The following is a 20,252-nucleotide window of genomic DNA, read 5'->3' on the forward strand; positions in this document are numbered from 1 at the left end:
AGAAAATTATGTCATGGCTAAAGAAGCTTCTGCCAAGGCCTTAGAAGCTAATTGACATCATTTGAGTCAATTGGAGGTGTACCTGTGGATGTATTGTATTTCAAGGCCTACCTTCAAACTCAGTGCCTCTTTGCTTGACATCATGGCAAAATCAAAAGAAATCAGCCATGAACTCCGAAAAATTATTGTAGACCTCCACAAGTCTGATTCATCCTTGGGAGCAATTTCCAAAACCCTGAAGGTACCCTGTTCATCAGTACAAACAATACCACGCAAGTGTAAACACCATGGGACCACTCAGCCATCGCACCCCTCAGGAACGAGATGCGTTCTGTCTCCTAGAGATTGACATACTTTCGTGCGAAAAGTGCAAATCATTTCCAGAACAACAGCAAAGGACCTTTTTAAGACGCTGGATGAAACGAGTACAAAAGTATCTATATCCACAGTAAAACGAGTCCAATATCAACATATCCTGAAAGGCCGCTCAGCAAGGAAGAAGCCATTGCTCCAAAACCGCAATCAAAAAACAGACTACGGTTTGCAACTGCACATGGGGACAAAGATTGTACTTTTTGGAGAATTGTCCTTTGGTCTGATGAAATAAAAATAGAACTGTTTGGCCATAATGACCATCATGTTTGGAGGAAAAAGGGGGAGGCTTGCAAGCCGAAGAACACCAACTCAACCATGAAGCATGGGGGTTTCATTTTTACTGGGATTAAAAAGCAGGAATTGTGAAAAACTGAGTTTAAATGTCTTTGTCTAAGGTGTATGTAAACTTCCGACTTCAACTGTACGTCTGGTACGACGAGGGGTGTGTGTGTCTTTTTGTCAATAACTGCTGGTGCGTGATGTATAATATTAAAGAAGTCTCGAGGTATTGCTCTCCTGAGGTAGATTACCTTCTGATAAACTGATAAACTGTAGATCACACTATCTATATTATTCGTAGCTGGTCTATTTACCACCACAGACCGATGCTGGCTCTAAGACCACACTCAACCAACTCTATAAGGCCATAGGCAAACAAGAACATGCTCATCCAGAAGTGGCTGTCCCGTGGCTGGGGACTTTAATGCAGGCAAACTTAAATCACTTATACCAAATTTTTACCAGCATGTCACATGTGCAACCAGAGGCAGAAAAACTCTAGATCACACAGAGATGCATACAAAGCTCTCTCCCTCCCTCCATTTTACAAATCTAACCACAATTCTATCCTCTTGATTCCTGCTTACAAGCAAAAACTAAAGCAGAAAGTTTCAGTGACTCGCTCAATACGGAAGTGGTCAGATGACACAGATGTTATGCTACATGACTTTTTTCCTAGCACAGACTGGAATATGTTCCTGGATTCATCCAATGGCATTGAGGAGTATACCACCTCAGTCATCAGCTTCATCAATAAGTACATTGACGACGTCATCCCCACAGTGACCGTACGAACATATCCCAACCAGATGCCATGGATTACAGGCAAAATCTGCATCGAGCTAAAGGCTAAAGCTTCCGCTTTCAAGGAGCGGGACACTAATCTGCACGCTTATGAGAAATCCTGCTATGCCCTCAGACGAACCATCAAACAAGCAAAGCGCCAATACAGGATTAACCTGTTAGAGCTCTAGGGGCGCTATTTCATTTTTGGATAAAAAACGTTCCCGTTTTAAGCGCGATATTTTGTCACGAAAAGATGCTCGACTATGCATATTCTTGACAGTTTTGGAAAGGAAACACTCTGAAGTTTCAGAATCTGCAAAGATTTTGTCTGTAAGTGCCCCAGAACTCATTCTACAGGCGAAACCAAGATGATGCATCACCCAGGAATTAGCAGAATTTCTGAAGCTCTGTTTTCCATTCTCTCCTTATATGGCTGTGATTGCGCAACGAATGAGCCTACACTTTCTGTCGTTCGCCCAAGGTCTTAGCAGCATTTTGACGTATTTGTAGGCATATCATTGGAAGATTGACCATAAGAGACTACATTTTCCAAGTGTCCGCCTGGTGTCCTGCGTCGAATTCGGTGCGCAATTGCCAGCTGCTTCTACTTTACCATTTGATTCAGGGGAGAAAGCATGTGTCCAAGAACGATGTATCAATGAAGAGATATGTGAAAAACACCTTGATGATTGATTCTAAACAACGTTTGCCATGTTTTCAGTCGATATTATGGAGTTAATTTGGAAAAAAGTTTGCGTTTTGAGGACTGAATTTTCGGATTTTTTTTGGTAGCCAAATGTGATGTATAAAACGGAGCTATTTCTAATACACAAGGAATCTTTTTGGAAAAACTGAGCATCTGCTATCTAGAGTATCCTCATTGAAAACATCAGAAGTTCTTCAAAGGTAAATGATTTTATTTGAAGGCTTTTATGTTTTTGTTAATGTTGCGTGCTGGATGCTAACGCTAATGCTAACGCTAAATGCTAACGCGAAATGCTAACGCTAGCTAGCTACTTTTACACAAATGATTGTTTTCCTATGGTTGAGAAGCATATTTTGAAAATCTGAGATGACAGTGTTGTTTACAAAAGGCTAAGCTTGAGAGATGGCATATTTATTTCATTTCATTTGCGATTTTCATAAATAGTTAACGTTGTGTTATGCTAATGAGCTTGCTGATAGATTTACACAATCCTGGATACAGGGGTTTTTTCATAGCTAAACGTGACGCAGAAAACGGAGCGATTTGTCCTAAACAAATAATCTTTCAGGAAAAACTGAACATTTGCTATCTGAGAGTCTCCTCATTGAAAACATCTGAAGTTCTTCAAAGGTAAATGATTTTATTTGAATGCTTTTCTGTTTTTTTGTGTAAATGTTGCCAGCTGAATGCTAATGCTAAATGCTACGTTAGCCATTAATACTGTTACACAAATGCTTGTTTTACAATGGTTGAGAAGCATATTTTGAAAATCTGAGATGACAGTGTTGTTAACAAAAGGCTAAGCTTGAGAGCTAGCATATTTATTTCATTTCATTTGCGATTTTCATGAATAGTTAACGTTGCGTTATGGTAATGAGCTTGAGTCTGTATTCACGATCCCGGATCCGGGATGGGGAGACCAGAAAGGTTAAGACTGAATCCTACTACACCGGCTCTGACGCTCATCAGATGTGGCAGGGCTTGAAAACTATTACGGACTATAAAGGGAAACCCAGACGAGAGCTGGCCAGTGACGCGAGCCTTCCAGACGAGCTAAATGCCGTTTATGCTCGCTTCGAGGTAAGCAACACTGAAGCTTGCCCGACAGCACCAGCTGTTCTGGATGACTGTGTGATAATACTCTCAGAGGCCGATGTGAGCAAGACCTTTAAACCGGTCAACATTCACAAAGCCGCGGGACCAGGCAAATTACTAGACGTAACAGCATCCTCCCCGATACCCTAGACCCACTCCATTTCGCATATCGCTCCAACAGATCCACAGGTGACGCAATCTCTATGTTAATCCACACTGCCCTTTCCCACCTGGACAAAAGGAACACCTACATGAGAATGCTGTTCATTGACTACAGCTCAGCGTTCAACACCATAGTGCCCTCAAAGCTCATCACTAAGCTAAGGACCCTGGAACTGCAACTGGATCCTGGACTTCCTGATGGGCCGCCCCCAGTTGGTAAGGGTAGGCAACAACACATCTGCACGCTGATCCTTAACATGGGGGCCCCTCAGACGTAAGTGCTGATGAGACATCCTATAGGGAGGAGGTCAGAGACCTCCAAGACAACAACCTCTCTCTCAATGTAATCAAGATAAAGGGGACGATCGTGAGATACAGGAAAAGGAGGGCAGAGCACACATCCATTCTCATCGATGGGGCTGTAGTGGAGCAGGTTGAGAGCTTCAAGATTCTTGTTGTACACATCACCAACAAATATCATGGTCCAAACACACCAAGACAGTCAAGAAGACAACACCTATTCCCCTCAAGAGACTGAAAAGATTTGGCATGGGCCCTCAGATCCTGGTTGCATCACCGCCTGGTATGTCAGCTGCTCGGAATCCGACCACAAGGCGTACAGAGGGTACTGCCCATGGCCAGTAAATCACTGGGGCCAAGCTTCCTGTTATCCAAGACTTCTATACCAGGCAGTGTCAGAGGAAGGCCCTAAACCTTGCTGAAGAATCCAATCACCCTAATCATAGACTGTTCTCTCTGCTATAGCACGGCAAGCGGTACCTGAGTGCCAAGTCTAGGTCCAAAAGGCTTCTTCATAGCTTTTACCCCCGAGCCATAAGCCTGCTGAACAGCTAATCAAATGTCTACCCTGACTATTTGCATTGAAACCCCCTTTTTTTTACGCAGTTGCTACTAGCTGTTTATTAACCATGCATAATCACTTTACCCCTACCTACACTAACATTCAAACGTTTGGGGTCACTTAGAAAAGCACATTTTTCGTCCATTAAAATAACATCAAATTGATCAGAAATACAGTGTAGACATTGTTAATGTTGTAAATGACTACTGTAGCTGGAAACTGCTGATTTTTTATGGAATATCAACATAGGTGTACAGAAGCTTCTATCAGCAACCATCACTCCTGTGTTCCAATGACACGATGTGTTAGATAATTCAAGTTTATCAGTTTAAAAAGGCTAATTGATCATTAGAAAACCCTTTTGTAATTATGTCAGCATAGCTGAAAACCTTGGTGCTGATTTAAAGAAGCAATAAAACTGTCCTTCTATAGACTAGTATCTGGAACATCAGCATTTGTGGGTTCGATCACAGGCTCAAAATGACCGGAAACAAAGCACTTTCTCCTGAAACCCGTCAATCTATTCTTCTTCTGAGAATTGAAGTCTATTCCAAGTGAAAAATTGCCAAGAAACTGAAGATATCGTACAACGCTGTGTACTACTCCCTTCACAGAACAGCGAAAACTGTCTCTAACTCAAACAGAAAGAGGAGTGGGACGCCCCGGTGCACAACTGAGCAAGAAGACAAGTACATTAGACTGTCTAGTTTGAGAAACAGACGCCTCACAAGTCCACTACTGGCAACTTTATTAAATAGTACACGCAAAACAGAAAGTCAAAGTCAACAGTGAAGAGGCGACTCCAGGATGCTGGCATTCTAGGGATGCTGGCATTCTAGGCAGAGTTCTTTTGTCCATCCTAATCTTTTCTTAGATATGTTTTTTTATTTGCAACTCTGCCTAGAAGGATATAGTATCCAGTAGTTGCCTCTTCACTGTTGATGTTGAGACGGGTATTTTTCCCATGTTGGCCTGCACCACAAGAATGGAGTCAGCAGGAGCAGCGGCCACCCCCCTTCCATTGATGGAGGAACGGGTCCTCCATCATACCACCATGCTCCATCGGATTGGGTCTGCGATGGACCAGATGATGGAGAGAATGGACCGATGGGAGAGGAGTGGTCTCCCCATTTCACATCCAGCTCCTCCGAGTCGAACTTACTCATCCGGCGGCGTCCGGCTCCAGCGCACTTCGTCTTGCGCCCCCGAGGGAGTACGATGGAGAGGCGGCTGGGTGCCATAGGTTTTTACTCCAGCTCGAGCTGTACCTGGCTACCGTGAGGCCGACTCCCTTTTGGGCGGTGAGTGTGAGCGTCCGCGTCTCCTGCCTGATTGGTCAAGCTCTGTAGTGGGCCAACGCTGTCTGGAATTGCCCAGACTTGGCGAGGGAGCACTATCCAGAGTTCACCTGCCGTTTCCGGGCCGTATTCGACAACCCTCCGGAGGGCCGAGAGGCGGGTGAGCGACTATTCCACCTCCCACCAGGCCGGAGACGAGGAGCGCGCAGGACTTTGCGTTAGAGTTCCGGACTTTGGCCGCAGGGGCCGGGTGGAACGACAGGGCCCAGATGGACCACTACCGGTGCAGCCTCCGGGAGGACGTCCGCAAGGAGCTAGCGTGTCGGGACACCACTCTCTCCATTGAAGAACTTATAGACATGTCAATCCAGCTGGACAATCTGCTAGCTGCCCGTGGGCGTTCAGAAAGGCTCCTGTCAGTTCCACCTCCTAGCCCTCCCACTCCCATTCCTATGGAGTTAGTGGGGCTGCTTCGAGGGGTACCGGAGGAGGAGGCTCCTCCTGCACCAGCTGTGGTCGGAGAGGACACACGGCCAACCGGTGCTGGAGGAGCCCATCTGGGAGTCAAGGGGGCAGGCAGAACACTTTGCGGTCACCCTAGATGAGTCAGCATCAAACTCACCCAGAAAAAAATATTTTTTTCCATTAAATTTTCTCCCTCTTCCCAGCATAAGGCGCTAGTCTATTCAGGCGCAGCTGGGAACTTTATGGATCGCGGACTCGCCAGTAAGCTGGGAATTCCGCTGGTGCCGATAAATTCCCCCTTCCCTGTGCACTCCTTAGATAGCCGACCATTAGGGTCAGGGCTGGTCAGGGAGGTCACGGTTCCACTGGACATGGTACGAAGGGGGATCATAGGGAGCGGATTAGTCACTTCCTTATCGATTCACCTGCGTTTCCAGTGGTGCTGGGGGTTCCCTGGCTGGCCAGTCACCGTGGAGACGGGGTTCTCCAGGGGTGGTCAGAGGTGTGTTCAGGTAGGTGTATGGGAGTTTCCATCGGTGCCACGTCGGTGAGTCCAGACCAGGTTTCCACTGTGCGCATTCCCTCTGAGTATGCCAATTCTGTAAGAAGAGGATGACTAAATTACCACCTCATCGACAGGGGGATTGTGCGATAAACCTCCAGGTAAACCCTGCGCTTCCCAGGAGTCACGTGTACCCATTGTCACAGAAGGAGACGTTGGCTATGGACACATATGTCACAGAATCTCTGGGGCAGGGGTACATTCAGCCCTCCATTTCTCCCTTCTCCTCGAGTTTCTTTTTTGTGAAGAAAAAGGAGGGAGGCCTGCGTCCGTGCATTGATTATAGAGGTCTCAATTCCATCACAGTTGGGTGACCTCTCATCGCTACGGAGCACGTTTTTTCACAAAACTGGAACTCAGGAGCGTGTATAATCTGGTGCGTATTTCGGGAGGGAGACGAGTGGAAAACCGCGTTTAGTACCACATCGGGCCTTATGAGTACCTCGTCATGAAGGCATGGGTTAAAGAATGCTCCAGCCGTCTCTCAATCCTTTGTAGATGAGATTCTCAGGGACCTGCATGGGCAGGCGTGGTTGTACATATCGATGATATCCTGATATATTCCGCCATACACGCTGCGCATGTGTCTCTGGTGCGCAAGGTTCTTGGGTAGACTGCTGGAGCATGACCTATACGTCAAGGCTGAGAAGTGTGTGTTCTCCAAACGAGCAGTCTCCTTCCTGGGTTATCGCATTTCCACCTCAGGGGTGATGATGGAGTGTGACCGCGTTAAGGCCGTGTGTAATTGTCCGACTCCAACCACGGTGAAGGAGTTGCAGCGGTTTTTAGGGTTTTGGCCAGGTAGCGGCCCCCATTACCTCACTGCTGAAGGAGGGGCCGGTGCATTTACAGTGGTCGGCAGAGGCTGACAGAGCCTTCAATGGGGTGGGTGATGTGCTATCACAGCGCTCGGGTACGCCACCGAAACTCTTGCCCCTGCACTGTCTTTTCGAGGAAGCTCGGTCTGGCAGAGCGTGACTGTGGGGGACCGGGAGTTGTGGTAAATGCCCTGAAGGTGTGGAGACACTGGCTTGAGGGGGCTTTTTTTTCGCTTTTCCTTTTCTGTTGGTTTTGTCTTATAAATTATACCTGTTTCTTGTTTAGGTCTATTCTGTATATTCTGCCTCCTGCGCCTGACTCCGCACCCACTACGCCCAAGTGCATTACAAACAGAGTATGTTACAGTCTCTGGTGCCTCTCTGAAAGGAGATCCTAGCCCTGAGCTCGTCAACTTTATTGTCCAGGGACTGAACATTAGCAAATAATATACTCAGAAGTGGTGGATGGTGTGCATGCCTCCTGAGTTGAACTAAAAGTCCACTTCAAACACCTCTTCTCTGCTGACGACAACTTGGAGCAGCCTCTGAAATAAGTTCAATCGCCTTGAAGGGTGCGTACAAAGGATCAAATTTAGTTAAGTCGCATTCCTCATCGAAATGCTGGTGAGTTACAGCCCCTCTGATATGCCATAGTTCTTTCCGGCTGTATGTAATAATGCTTAGAACGTTCTGGGCTAATAAAGTGAGAAATGTTAAATCTACAAAGTTGCTTAGGAGCGAGAAACAAGGCGGCCATGTCTATCGGCACCATGTCTGTCTATCGGTGCCATCTTTCAATATCGTGTAAGGATATCTATTTTTCATATGGATACAGGTAATGACTACAGATATCATACATTTCTGAAAATATATGGATTCGTTCATGCAAATATGTAAGCGGGTACACGTTCCACAGGTGCATGACTTGAACATATCTCACCACAGACATCTCCCTGGAATCAAACTGTAGCAAGGAGATTTCTGAATTCCAGATTGGATACATGTAGAAACTGTCCCATTATGGAGAATATCCTAGCTCCATATATGAAATTAAGGACATCTATCTGGAGCATGTATACTCCTTATATCTAATAAAATGTCAGATATCATGAAATGTATAGATAAAGATGTCCCCTGATATTGACCCTTTTCGTCCAGTGATAGACTAGCTAGTTAGCACAAAGTTAGCCAAAAGAAGCTTGCACTATATTGGTCTTGTGACGAACTGCTTATCGGCTGCTTATCGGCTGAAGCTGGGACGGTCAGTCTAGGCAACATGGCATAGCAGCTAGCCTTGCAGCGTAGCTAGCCATGTCTCAGTCGTTAGCTGTGTGACGCAAGCTACCATAGGAGACAAAGGGGAAAGAAAGTGGAAAAGCTCATTCTTACCCGAAACAAACTTTCCCGAGAAGACGAGAGCTGAGAATCCTGCGCTCTGCAGTGTAACCTCGCCGCACACCTGAGAACAGTTGAACAGTTGAACAGGAAAACAGATCAAGTCGTACTGAGGAGACCTTAGAGTAGTACTCTTTGTGTTGAAGGGAGGTGAGAATGACCAGAGGGTGGGCGAGTGTCTCTTTAGTATGATGAGAGGGGCTCACTCAACACTCGACCTGTCTGTCTCTGAAAGACGTGTGATTGGTTTTTCGAGCTTTCAGAGATTCTGGTGAATCCCACTATGAGATATCTCAATGAATAATTGAAAGAGAACAGCCCTATGCCAACTCCATAGTCAGCTTGTTGTGGGAATATTTCAAACTATTACCCCTCATGCTAAATCTTTAACTTTGAAAATAAACATTTATTTCTTGCATCGATATGTCTAAATTTTCTTGTGACTTACAACCTCCTGCTAATTGCTTTATCCTACGTTAGCTTAACCGTCCCACGGGGGACCCACCGATATGGCATTACGACAGCGAGATAAAGTAAACAACGTCATCGTTTATGTTCCTTTCATTCCTTCTTTTCAGATCCCTTAGGTATCTTCCCGAACAGAGGAATGCATTTACGTTTACCAAGAGGTCTGCTGAATAGAGGATGAATATTCCAGTATTTGTGTTTTGAATACATAACAAAAATGTAAAGATTTATTTGGGTGAAGATTAAATGGTTTTGTTAGTGAAAGAACATTTGAGTTAGATTTTTTTTTTGTTTCCTTCTCCAGCAAACACAGTAGGTAACTTTAACTGAGCAGAACTGAGATAAATACCTTTCTCAAATCCTCTTTTTAACATCTTTAAAATCAGTGCAGCTCCATCTCTAAATGTAAACTCAGTGAAGTTGGCCTTGTGAGGTGCCATAACACTCCGGCCTTGGATACTTACAGTTTTTCCAGAGAGAATATTCTGGATTTTTCTTTATGGATTAATGTCCATATGAAGGCTACTGACATCGCCAAAACCTCTAGCTTTTAACCAAGTTAGGATGTGAACCCCGGCCACTGGGTAATGATTCAAATGTTTTGCAGCTCAGTGTGCGGCCTAAATCTTGACTTACGCGAGATGCAGCTTCAAATTTCATTTGTGGAATGGAGAATGCATTTCAGCTTAAAAAGGAAACTGAATACTGTAGTGAGGAAATGTCTATTGCCATGTATCCCAGCACAGATTAAAAAAACTCCATCTTTCTATGGTGTTTCGCATTGCCAGCCGACAATTTCACTTCCTGTCAGACTTCCTAACCTTTCCATAAAAACAATCAATCACCAGGCTTTGAGAAATCACACTAGCAGAGAAGGCAAATTGAACATAAATTCTGAAAATGGCTAAGGCGAAAAATAACGAAATGTGCTGTCTCACTGTGTCGCAATTTGAGAATCAATACCAATTTTAATGATATGTAAAGGCCTAAACAATTAATAGGAAACGTATTACAGCCTATGACACCCAAGGGGGCAATACATTCATACTAATCCTACTGCTGTCAGCCCTGGGGCTTGAGCACTCTTCAAATGCCTTAATTTTAGGGGCAAGGAGGACAGGTGGTGGATGGCCTCCAAGGGATTAAACTAGTGGTACATTAAATTAGCTTCCCAGTTGGCAGTACAGTCAAAAGTGAAAAGAAGCAACCTGCACACAATACCTGACTTTGATCTTGTACTTCGGCAGCGTATTAGCAACTTGCCACAGAGAAAATGTCTTCACACACAGACAGACAGACAGACAGACAGACAGACAGACAGACAGACCAGACCAGACCAGACCAGACCAGACCAGACCAGACCAGACCAGACCAGAGAGAGAGAGCCAATGGAATACACATTGACCGTGTGAACTAAAGCAACAAAGCAGACAAAAGTTCTGGAGCATTTTTTCAACATAATGATTATATATCACTGTTGTATGACGAATCACCACTTTTAACATTGTGGTTACATTAATTGCTTGAACGCAACCAGCTCCATTACCAGAAAGGTTGAGCTTGAAAGCGCGTAAATAAAAAGTGCATCTCAAATAGTACATGCTGCAGACTCACTGGAGACAGTGCAATTGATAAAAAAGTGAATGTCAAAGTGAGCTAATGATGGATGTCGTTTATCTAGAAGATGGTGCGCGGACACATTTCCCATGCATAACAGATCAGAGAGGCACGAAAGCTACTAATTAACAAGGTTGTGTAACCAACAATGATCATCTGACAATGCGAATAGATAGACCGATTGGCATTGACATTTCAAGACTGAATAATTCAACAGAGGTATATTTTATACTGTAGTTTGTGGGGTGGCCAGTGGCCTCAATGTTAGATAGGTGGGACAGTAACTGGTGGCTTGCCGGTTCGAATCCCAGGGCTAATGGGAGTGGTGGGAGTGACCGGCAACTAACATATTATGAATAACAAGTGGGCCAGTAACGGGAGGGTGGCTGGCATTAGAACATCTGGTTCCACCAATTTCCGTTGTGCCCTTGAGGAAGGCACTCTCCCTTCCAGAGAGGAGGCATGGCCCTGGGACCATCCCTCAGGACTACTTGGCCTGATGACTCCTTGCTGTCCACAGTCCACCTAGTCGTGCTGCTGCTCCAGTTTCAACTGTTCTGTCTGCGGCTGACCTGTTCAGTGGATGTGCTACCTTGTCCCGGACCTGCAGTTTTAGTTAAGCTATCATTTCAAAAGGCATTAGCAAGTTCTAAGGCACTGCATCTCCATGCTTGAGGCGTCACTACAGACACCCTGGTTCGAAACCAGGCTGTATCACAACCGGCCGTGATTGGAAGTCCTATAGGGCGGCGTACAATTAGCCCAGCGTTGTCTGGGTTTGGCCGGTGTAGACCGTCATTGTATATAAGAATTTGTTCATTTGTTTTTAATTGACTTTCCTAGTTAAATAAAAAAATAAACCAATCATAATAAAATACATGGAAATAAAAATAAATGCATTTTAAAATACATTTTCATGGGAAATTTGAAATGAGATGTGCAATCATTGCCCATATTAAACAACTGGAGAATGAACGACTTGCGACAGGCTATTATCGTAAGTGCTACAGTATACTAAGGGACTAGATGCTAATTCAACAATCCACAGCTTGATTTAATTGCTCTATTTCACCGGACAGACATCAGTGATCCAATGTGCTATCTAACTAATGTGATGTCCCCACAATTTCAGCAGGAAATGGAATTAGCATAATACAAAAATTCCCATCAAAATCTGTCAGTTTAATCTAGTGATATCATTGAATGCATTGGATGCGTCTCAATCCACCGCATTAGCCGATGTTGCACTTACGCTTCTGCGGTGAAAGGTGGCAGAGCTAGAGCTGTGTTTGTCAGACCATTAGACATCCCAGAAATCAGTCTTCTCACGAAACCATCTGTAGTGTCCAAACGGTTTGGCCTACACACAAATAAATATGACCCTTCTTTGGAAAGGTGAGTCTCTCAAGGACATGGATATGTCAGTTGCTTTGCTCTAGGATGGCCACAAGGCACACAATATTAATCTGAAGGTCCCGCGGTAACAGTTAAGAAATATATGGAAGTACAGTGCATTATAAATTGGATTAAAGTTTTTTTTTCCCTCATCAATCTACACACAATACCCCATAATGACAAAGCAAAAGCACATGTTTAGAATTTGTTACACCTTTTTTTTTAAATGTAAAACTCAAATATCACAAGTATTCAGACTCATTACTCAGTACTTTGTTGAAGCACATTTGGCAGTGATTACAGCCTCGAGTTTTCTTGGGTATGACACTACAAGCTTGGCACACCAGTATTTAGGGAGTTTCTCCCATTCTCCCATCCTCTCAAGCCCTGTCAGTTTAGATTGGGAGTTTCGCTGCACAGCTATTTTCAGGTCTCTCCAGAGATGTTCGAACAGAGTCAAGTCCGGGCTTTGGCTGGGCCACTCAATGACATTCAGAGACTTGTCCCGAAGGCACTCCTGTGTTGTCTTGGCTGTGTGCTTATGGTGATGGCCCTGTTGGACGGTGAACCTTTTCCCCAGTCTGAGATCCTGAGCGCTCTGGAGCAGGTTTTCATCAAGGATCTCTCTGTACTTTGCTCTGTTCATCTTTCCCCCGATCCTGACTAGTCCCCCAGTCCCTACCACTGAACAACATCCCCACGGCATGATGATACCACCACCCTGCTTCACCATAGGGATGGCGCCATGTTTCCTCCAGATGTGACACTTGGCATTCAGGCCAAAGACCAGAGAATCTTGTTTCTCCAGGTCCAAGAGACCTTTAGGTGCCTTTTGGCAAACTCCAAGCAGACTTTCATGTGCCTTTTACTGAGGAGTGGCTTCCGTCTGGCCACTTTACCATAAAGGTCTAATTGGTGGAGTGCTGCAGAGATGGTTGTCCTTCTGGAAGGTTCTCCCATCTCCACAGAGGAACTCTGGAGCTCTGTCAGAGTGACCATCTGGTTTTTGATCACCTCCCTGACCAAGGCCCATCTCCACCGATTGCTCAGTTTGGCCGAGTAGCCAGCTCTAGGAAGAGTCTTGGTGGTTCCAATATTCTTACATTTAACAATGATGGAGGCCATTGTATTCTTCGAGACCTTCAATGCCGCAGAAATGGTTAGGTATCCTTCCCCAGATTTGTGCCTCGACACAATCCTGTCTCTGAGCTCTACGGACAATTCCTTCGACCTCATGGCTTGGTTATTGCTCTGACATGCACTGTCAACTGTGGGACCTTATATAGACATGCCCAATCAATTGAAATTACCACAGGTAAACTCCAATCAGGTTGTAGAAACATCTGTGTCGTTGGGGGAGATCTTCGTGGGCTATTCGTGGGCTATACTCAGCCTTGTCTCAGGATGGTAAGTTGGTGGTTTAAAGATACCCCTCTAGCGGTGTGGGGGCTGTGCTTTTGCAAAGTGGGTGGGGTTATATCCTGCCTGGTTGGCCCTGTACAGGGGTATCGTCAGACGGGGCCATAGTGTCTCCCGACCCCTCCCCTCCAGTATTTATGCTGCAATAGTTTGTGTCGGGGGGCTAGGGTCAGTCTGTTATATCTGGAGTATTTTTCCTGTCTTATCCGGTGTCCTGTGTGAATTTAAGTATGCTCCCTCTAATTCTCTCTCCCTCTACCTTCCGGAGAGGAGGCATGGCCCTGGGACCATCCCTCAGGACTACCTGGCCTGATGACTCCTTGCTGTCCACAGTGCACCTGGTCGTGCTGCTGCTCCAGTTTCAACTGTCTGTTCTGTCTGCGGCTGACCTGCTCAGTGAATGTGTTATTTCACCATGCTGGTCATCTATGAACGTTTGAACATCTTGGCCATGTACTGTTATAATCTCCACCCGGCACAGACCGAAGAGGACTGGCCACCCCTCAGAATTTTTCCTAGCAACCATACTTCTACATCTGCATTGCTTGCTGTTTGGGGTTTTAGACTGGGTTTCTGTATAGCACTTTGTGACATCGGCTGATGTAAAAAGGGCTTCCTAAATACATTTGATTGATTGATTGACCTGAGCTCAATTTCGAGTCTCATAGCAAGGGTCTGAATACTTGTAAAAAAGGTATTTCAGTTTTTTTTGTATAAATCTGAAAAGAGTACTAAATAGCCTTTTTTCGCTTTGTCATTATGGGGTATTTTGTATCGATGAATGAGGGAAAGAAATTATTTATTAAATTTTAGAATTAGGTAGTAACGTAATGAAATGTGGAAAAGGGAAAGGGGTCTGAATACATTATGAATGCACTGTATATATGGAGATAGTTTAGTGCCAAGAATAAGGGCACATACACCCCCCCCAGGTATGTGTTTTTATAGCATTACACTTGTATTAACCCAGCAAACCAAAATTGGTTTTGTGAAAGTTCCCAGAGCATTAGTTAGGTTGAGGCAAATGTTCTCATAATACAAAACTGTCCAAATGTGCTGATGATTATAGATTGTTTGTATAATCTGTTCTTTAATGGTTCCCAGAATGTTTCATTAGTTTGTTAAAACATTGGTGGGAACATTGTGGGGACATCACAAAATATGTGTTCCAAAAACACAAAAACTGTCCATTTGTGCAGATGATTCTAACTTGTTTCTTTTAGGGTGCAAAAAACATTCACCCGATGTTACAAGAAAGTCCGTAGAACATATTTAATCTGTTCTTTAAAGGTTCCCAGAATGTTTCATTCGTTTGTGAAACAGTCTGGTGGGGAGATCACAAAATATGTTCTCCCAAAACACAACTGTCCAGTCGTGCGTATGATTCTAACTTGTTTCTTTTAGCGTGCCAAAAACATTCACCTGATGTTGCAAGAACATACCCAGAACACATTTAGTCTGTTCTTTAAAGGTTCCAAATATGTTTCTTTCAGTTGTGGGAACATACTGTGAAATGTCAGAATAATAGTAGAGGCAATGTTTTATTTGAGCTTCTAATTCTTTCATCACATTCCCAGTGGGTGAGAAGTTTACATACACTCAATTAGTAGTTGGTAGCATTTTCTTCAATGCTTGGGTCAAACGTTTCAATGCCTGGGTTAACTTGGGTCAAATGTTTCGGGTAGCCTTCCGCAAGCTTCCCACAAAAAAGTTTCTCCTGACCGAGCTGGTGTAACTGAGTCAGGTTTGTAGGCCTCCTTACTCGCACACATGCTTTTCAGTTCTGCCCACAAGTTTTCTATAGGATTGAGGTCAAGGCTTTGTGATGGCCACTCCAATACCCTGACTTTGTTGTCCTTAAGCCATTTTGCCACAATTTTGGAAGTATGCTTGTGGTCATTGTCCATTTGAAAGACCCATTTGCCACCAAGCTTTAACTTCCTAACTGATGTCTTGATATGTTGCTGCAATATATCCACATAATATTCCTCCCTCATGATGCCATCTATTTTTGTGAAGTGCACCAGTTTCTCCTGCAGCAAAGCACCCCCACAACATGATGCTGCCACCCCTGTGCGTCACGGTTGGGATGGTGTTCTTCGGCTTGCAAGCCTCCCCCTTTTTCCTCCAAACATAACGATGGTCATTATGACCAAACAGTTCTATTTTGTTTCATCAGACCAGAGAACATTTCTCCATGAACTACGATCTTTGTCCCCATATGCAGTTGGCTTTTTTTATGGTGGTTTTGGAGCAGGGGCTTCTTCCTTGCTGAGCGGCCTTTCAGGTTATTATACTTCTGTACCTGTTTCCTCCAGCATCTTCACAAGGTCCTTTGCTGTTGTGCTGGGATTGATTTGCACTTTTCGCACCTTAGTACGTTCATCTACTGGAAACAAAACACACCTCCTTCCTGAGCGGTATGACGGCTGTGTGGTCCCATGGTGTTTATAATTGCGTGCTATTGTTTGTACAGATGAGCGTGGTACCTTCAAATCAAAGTTTATTTGTCACGTGCGCCGAATAAAACCTTACAGTGAAATGCTTACTTACAGCCTCTAACCAATAGTGCGAAAAAGGTGTGTGTGTGTGTGTGTGTGTGTGTGTGTGTGTGTGTGCGTGTGTGTGTGTGTGTAAAGAAATAAAACAACAGTAAAAATACATTTGAAAATAACAGTAACAAGGTTATATACAGACACCAGTTAGTCATGCTTATTGAGGTAGTATGAACATGTAGGTATTGTGACTATGCATATATGATGAACAGAGAGTAGCAGTAGCATAAAAAGATGCAGATTTTGACCCCCCTCTTTGACCTTTCCCTTTGTTCAAGGACACATTATTCAATTTCTGTTAGTCACATGTCTGTGGAACTTGTTCAGTTTATGTCTCAGTTGATGAATCTTGTTATGTTCATACAAATATTTGCACATGTTAAGTTTGCTGAAAATAAATGCAGTTGACAGTGAGAGGACGCTTCATTTTTTGCTGAGTTTACATGTTTTCACAATGGCGAACCTATAGGCCTTCAGTGTGTGACAGGTTCGTGATTCTGGAAGGACAGCAACCATAATACCAGCGCACTCATGTAGGATAGTGCACTTTTTGTAAGAGACAAAGGGCCAGTGGGGTAGGTATGCAGATATAAACCATATGCCCAGATTTTTTCAGTAGGCATTGCATATACTCACTTCTTAATCCGTATCAAAGTATTGTAGTGGAGGTATACAATTTATCAATTATGTACAAAGTAGCCTACAAAATTGCAAAGCATGTGAAATATATTCACAAGCACTCCGCATACAGCCTAGTTTCAGCAGAATATCATCTGCAGGCAGCAAAAGTGTGCAGCGCTCAATTAGTTTTGGTATGGAGTAGCTCACAGAAGAATGACATGAGTATCTGGTAGGGTAGCAAAGATGTTTCAACATATGATATCTACCAGTAAGTAAATGTTACCTAAGGCAACAATGATTATTCAAACCAGGTATTGAAAAAGTTTAGTCCAAAGACATGGGCCTGGCCCTGGATGGACAGAAGCCCACCCACTGGGGAGCTGACAGGCCCACCCAATCAGATTGATATGGTTGTGGATTTAGACCATCACATTTCTGTATTTCTTCTATAAAAAAAGAACTACTACAGAACTAACTTCATAAGATGTTTTAAAAATAGGTGATATTCGACTCACTGTCCCATGACATACAATAAGGCATTGTTGCATGTATCATTGCATTTTGGTTTAAAATGTTGTATCAAGACTGCCCAAATGTGAAATATTTTCAAGTTCATAACTGTGCACTCTCTTCAAACAATAGAATAGTATTATTTCACTGTAATAGCTACTGTAAATTTGACATGAAGTTAGATTAACAAGAATTTAAGCTTTCTGTCAATATCATATATTTCTATGTCCTGGGAAATATTCTTGTTACTTACAACTTCATGCTAATTGAATTAGCCTACGAAAGCTCAACCGTCCCGATGGGGACACACCAGTCGTGTAGTTAATATAATATTAATATAACATAATAAGTTAATATAATATTTACAATTCTTGGTAGCCCAAAAAATATTGCTTTCCGATTTCAAATCACAGCTGGCCTGGTACATTGTTTGCTGCCTCCATTCGGGACACACTGTTTCTGTTTCAATTACCCAAAATTCAGGACAAAGTGGATGAATGTAACTAAGGCTGGGAATGTCAATACAATCAAACTAGCAAGGGCAATGATCACAAGTCAGTCATAACGTGGCTAATAGGGTAGAGTATCTATTTATGTAGCGAGCTAAAAACATGGAGCCTAACATTTCCTAGATAGCTAGCTAGGTGCTAGCTGCTAGGAATATGTCATGGCATGTCATTGGAGAAGTGGGTGAGTGACTGACTTTTTCCCCTCATATCATTTTTTGGTGGCTATACACAGCTAGAGATGCAGGTGTCATTTGGTTAGCTAGCAAGAACTTGAACGACTGTTATCCAGTTAGCGTATCTGTTGCATTCGCAAATACACTGGCTATCTACTCAGATTTCAGTGTGCCAGAGGGCAGAACAACTGTTGAATTTACAGCCGGTAAATAGTTAGTCAAGAACAATCTAGATAACATCTAAACAGCCTAACGAGCCCTCTTTTGTGTCTGGAAATAGCTAGCAAGCTAGCTAACATTAGCCAGTTGAAATTGGGTGCTTTGTTGGGACAAGCATGCATTGGCAGTGAAGCTGCTGAAGGACGAGGAGGCTACATTTCCCCATCGTTTATCAGCACAATTTTGACAGCCAAATAGCTGAAAACGTTTGAGGGTTTATCTAATGTTTCTTCATTAGATTTTAGCTCATCTTGCTCTGGCTAGCATTACTTGTTGATCTTGTTGTTGATGTGCATAACTGAGGGAGAGAGAGCCTACCTTTTCACGGTTATTTGATCAATAGGACTGTAAGGTTCCCAAATGTAAGTGGACTCCCGTGCTGTTTAAATATTAGCAGAAATCCATTCAGGTGTACTTTGTGGCTTTTGGCGAATGAGTTCTAATGATCCAAAGTCACGCTGTTCCAACTGTCTGTAAACACAGTACAATTATGGACAAGATAGATGTTTTTAATTTGGCTTTATTTACTGCAGTGTCTATTAATTATAACTATATTGCTATAGAATTTTCCCATATGCCTTAGTATGGGTAATTACAAAACATTCTAAGAATTTATGAAAACGTGACAATGACCATATCTAAGTTTCTTCCTGGGGGTGTATATGAAACGGTTTAATAAGATTAAATGTTGCTAATTTGCTGTCAGTTCCAGTTTAAATGCAACAATGTTTCTCACACCAGTTATCTTCAAAGAGGTGGCTAACAACAGCAATCGTGCTGCAATAAAAAAACACAGTTCCACTCACCAGATGATCATTTGAAACTTAACTTCTTGTTGAAAGTTATTCTTGAAAAGGGAGAAGCTAACCAATTAGCAACAACATCATCTTTGATTAAACCTGCTGCAGCCAATGCAAACTAGCCGACATCAAAAGCTAGCTAGCTAGACCGTGGGAAAACTACTGCTCCCTATTGCGCAATGACCTGTTGGATTTGGTCTTGAATCGAACTTGGTCTTGAATCGTTCTCGCTTTAGGTGGTCTTGAACGCAATACTGCCCCTTGACCTTTTCCATATTTTGTTGTTACAAAGTGGAATTCAAATGTTTTTAATGGTAATTTTCTTGGTCAACGATCTGCACAAAATACTCTGTCAAAGTTGGAGAAAAATTCTAACATTTGTAAAAAAAAATATATATATATAATTTTTTTATATATATCTTGATTACATAAGTTTTCAACCCCCTGAGTCAATACAAGTTAGAATCAATGGCAGCGATTAAAGCTGTGAGTCTTTCTGGCTAAGTCTGAGAGCTTTGCACACCTGGATTGTACAATATTTGCACATTACTCTTTTCAAAATTCTTCAAGCTCTGTCAAGTTGGTTGTTGATCATTGCTAGACAGCCATTGTCAAGTCTTGCCATAGATTTTTAAGCCGGTTTAATTCAAAAACGTAACCAGGCCACTCAGGAACATTCAATGTCATCTTGATAAAGTCCAGTGTATAGTTGGACTTGTGTTTTGGGTTATTGTCCTGCTGAAAGGTGAAATTGTCTGTTGGAAAGTAGGCTGAGCCAGGTTTTCCTGCAGGATTTTGCCTGTGTTTAGCTCTAGTCCTTTTCTTTTTATCCTTAACCTCCCTTGCCGATGACAAGCATACACATAACATGAAGCAGCTACCACCATGCTTGAAATATGAATAGTGGCGCTCAGTGATGTGCTGTGTTGCATTTATCCCAAATATAACACTTTGTATTCAGGAGAAAAATAGAATTTCTTTGCCACATTTTTGTGGTGGCTTATTGCAAACAGGATGCATGTTTTAGATCAGTTTTGCTTTGTACAGGCTTGCTTTTAGTATTGTGGAGTAACTACAGTGATGTTGATCCATTGTCAGTTTTCTCCTTTCACAGCCATTAATTATTATACATTTGTTTAAACCTTTAACTATGCCAGTCAGTT

At 43.2% G+C, this 20,252-nt stretch overlaps 1 long non-coding RNA gene across 1 annotated transcript in view; it reads left to right on the top strand.

Moving 5' to 3' along the window:
- The first annotated feature begins 1,708 nt into the window (after positions 1-1,708).
- The window catches only part of LOC149984051 (uncharacterized), a 615,207-nt gene continuing 596,663 nt past the window's right edge, over positions 1,709-20,252 (top strand). Inside the window, exons 1-2 of the long non-coding RNA XR_016495321.1 lie at positions 1,709-2,346; positions 2,715-2,776. This is a non-coding gene — a long non-coding RNA (uncharacterized LOC149984051). The remainder of the gene's footprint in view (positions 2,347-2,714; positions 2,777-20,252) is intronic.

The sequence above is a fragment of the Oncorhynchus mykiss genome, chromosome 4 (genome assembly GCF_057628025.1).
Source record: "Oncorhynchus mykiss isolate SJ-2025 chromosome 4, ASM5762802v1, whole genome shotgun sequence".
Classification (NCBI taxonomy): Eukaryota; Metazoa; Chordata; class Actinopteri; order Salmoniformes; family Salmonidae; genus Oncorhynchus; species Oncorhynchus mykiss.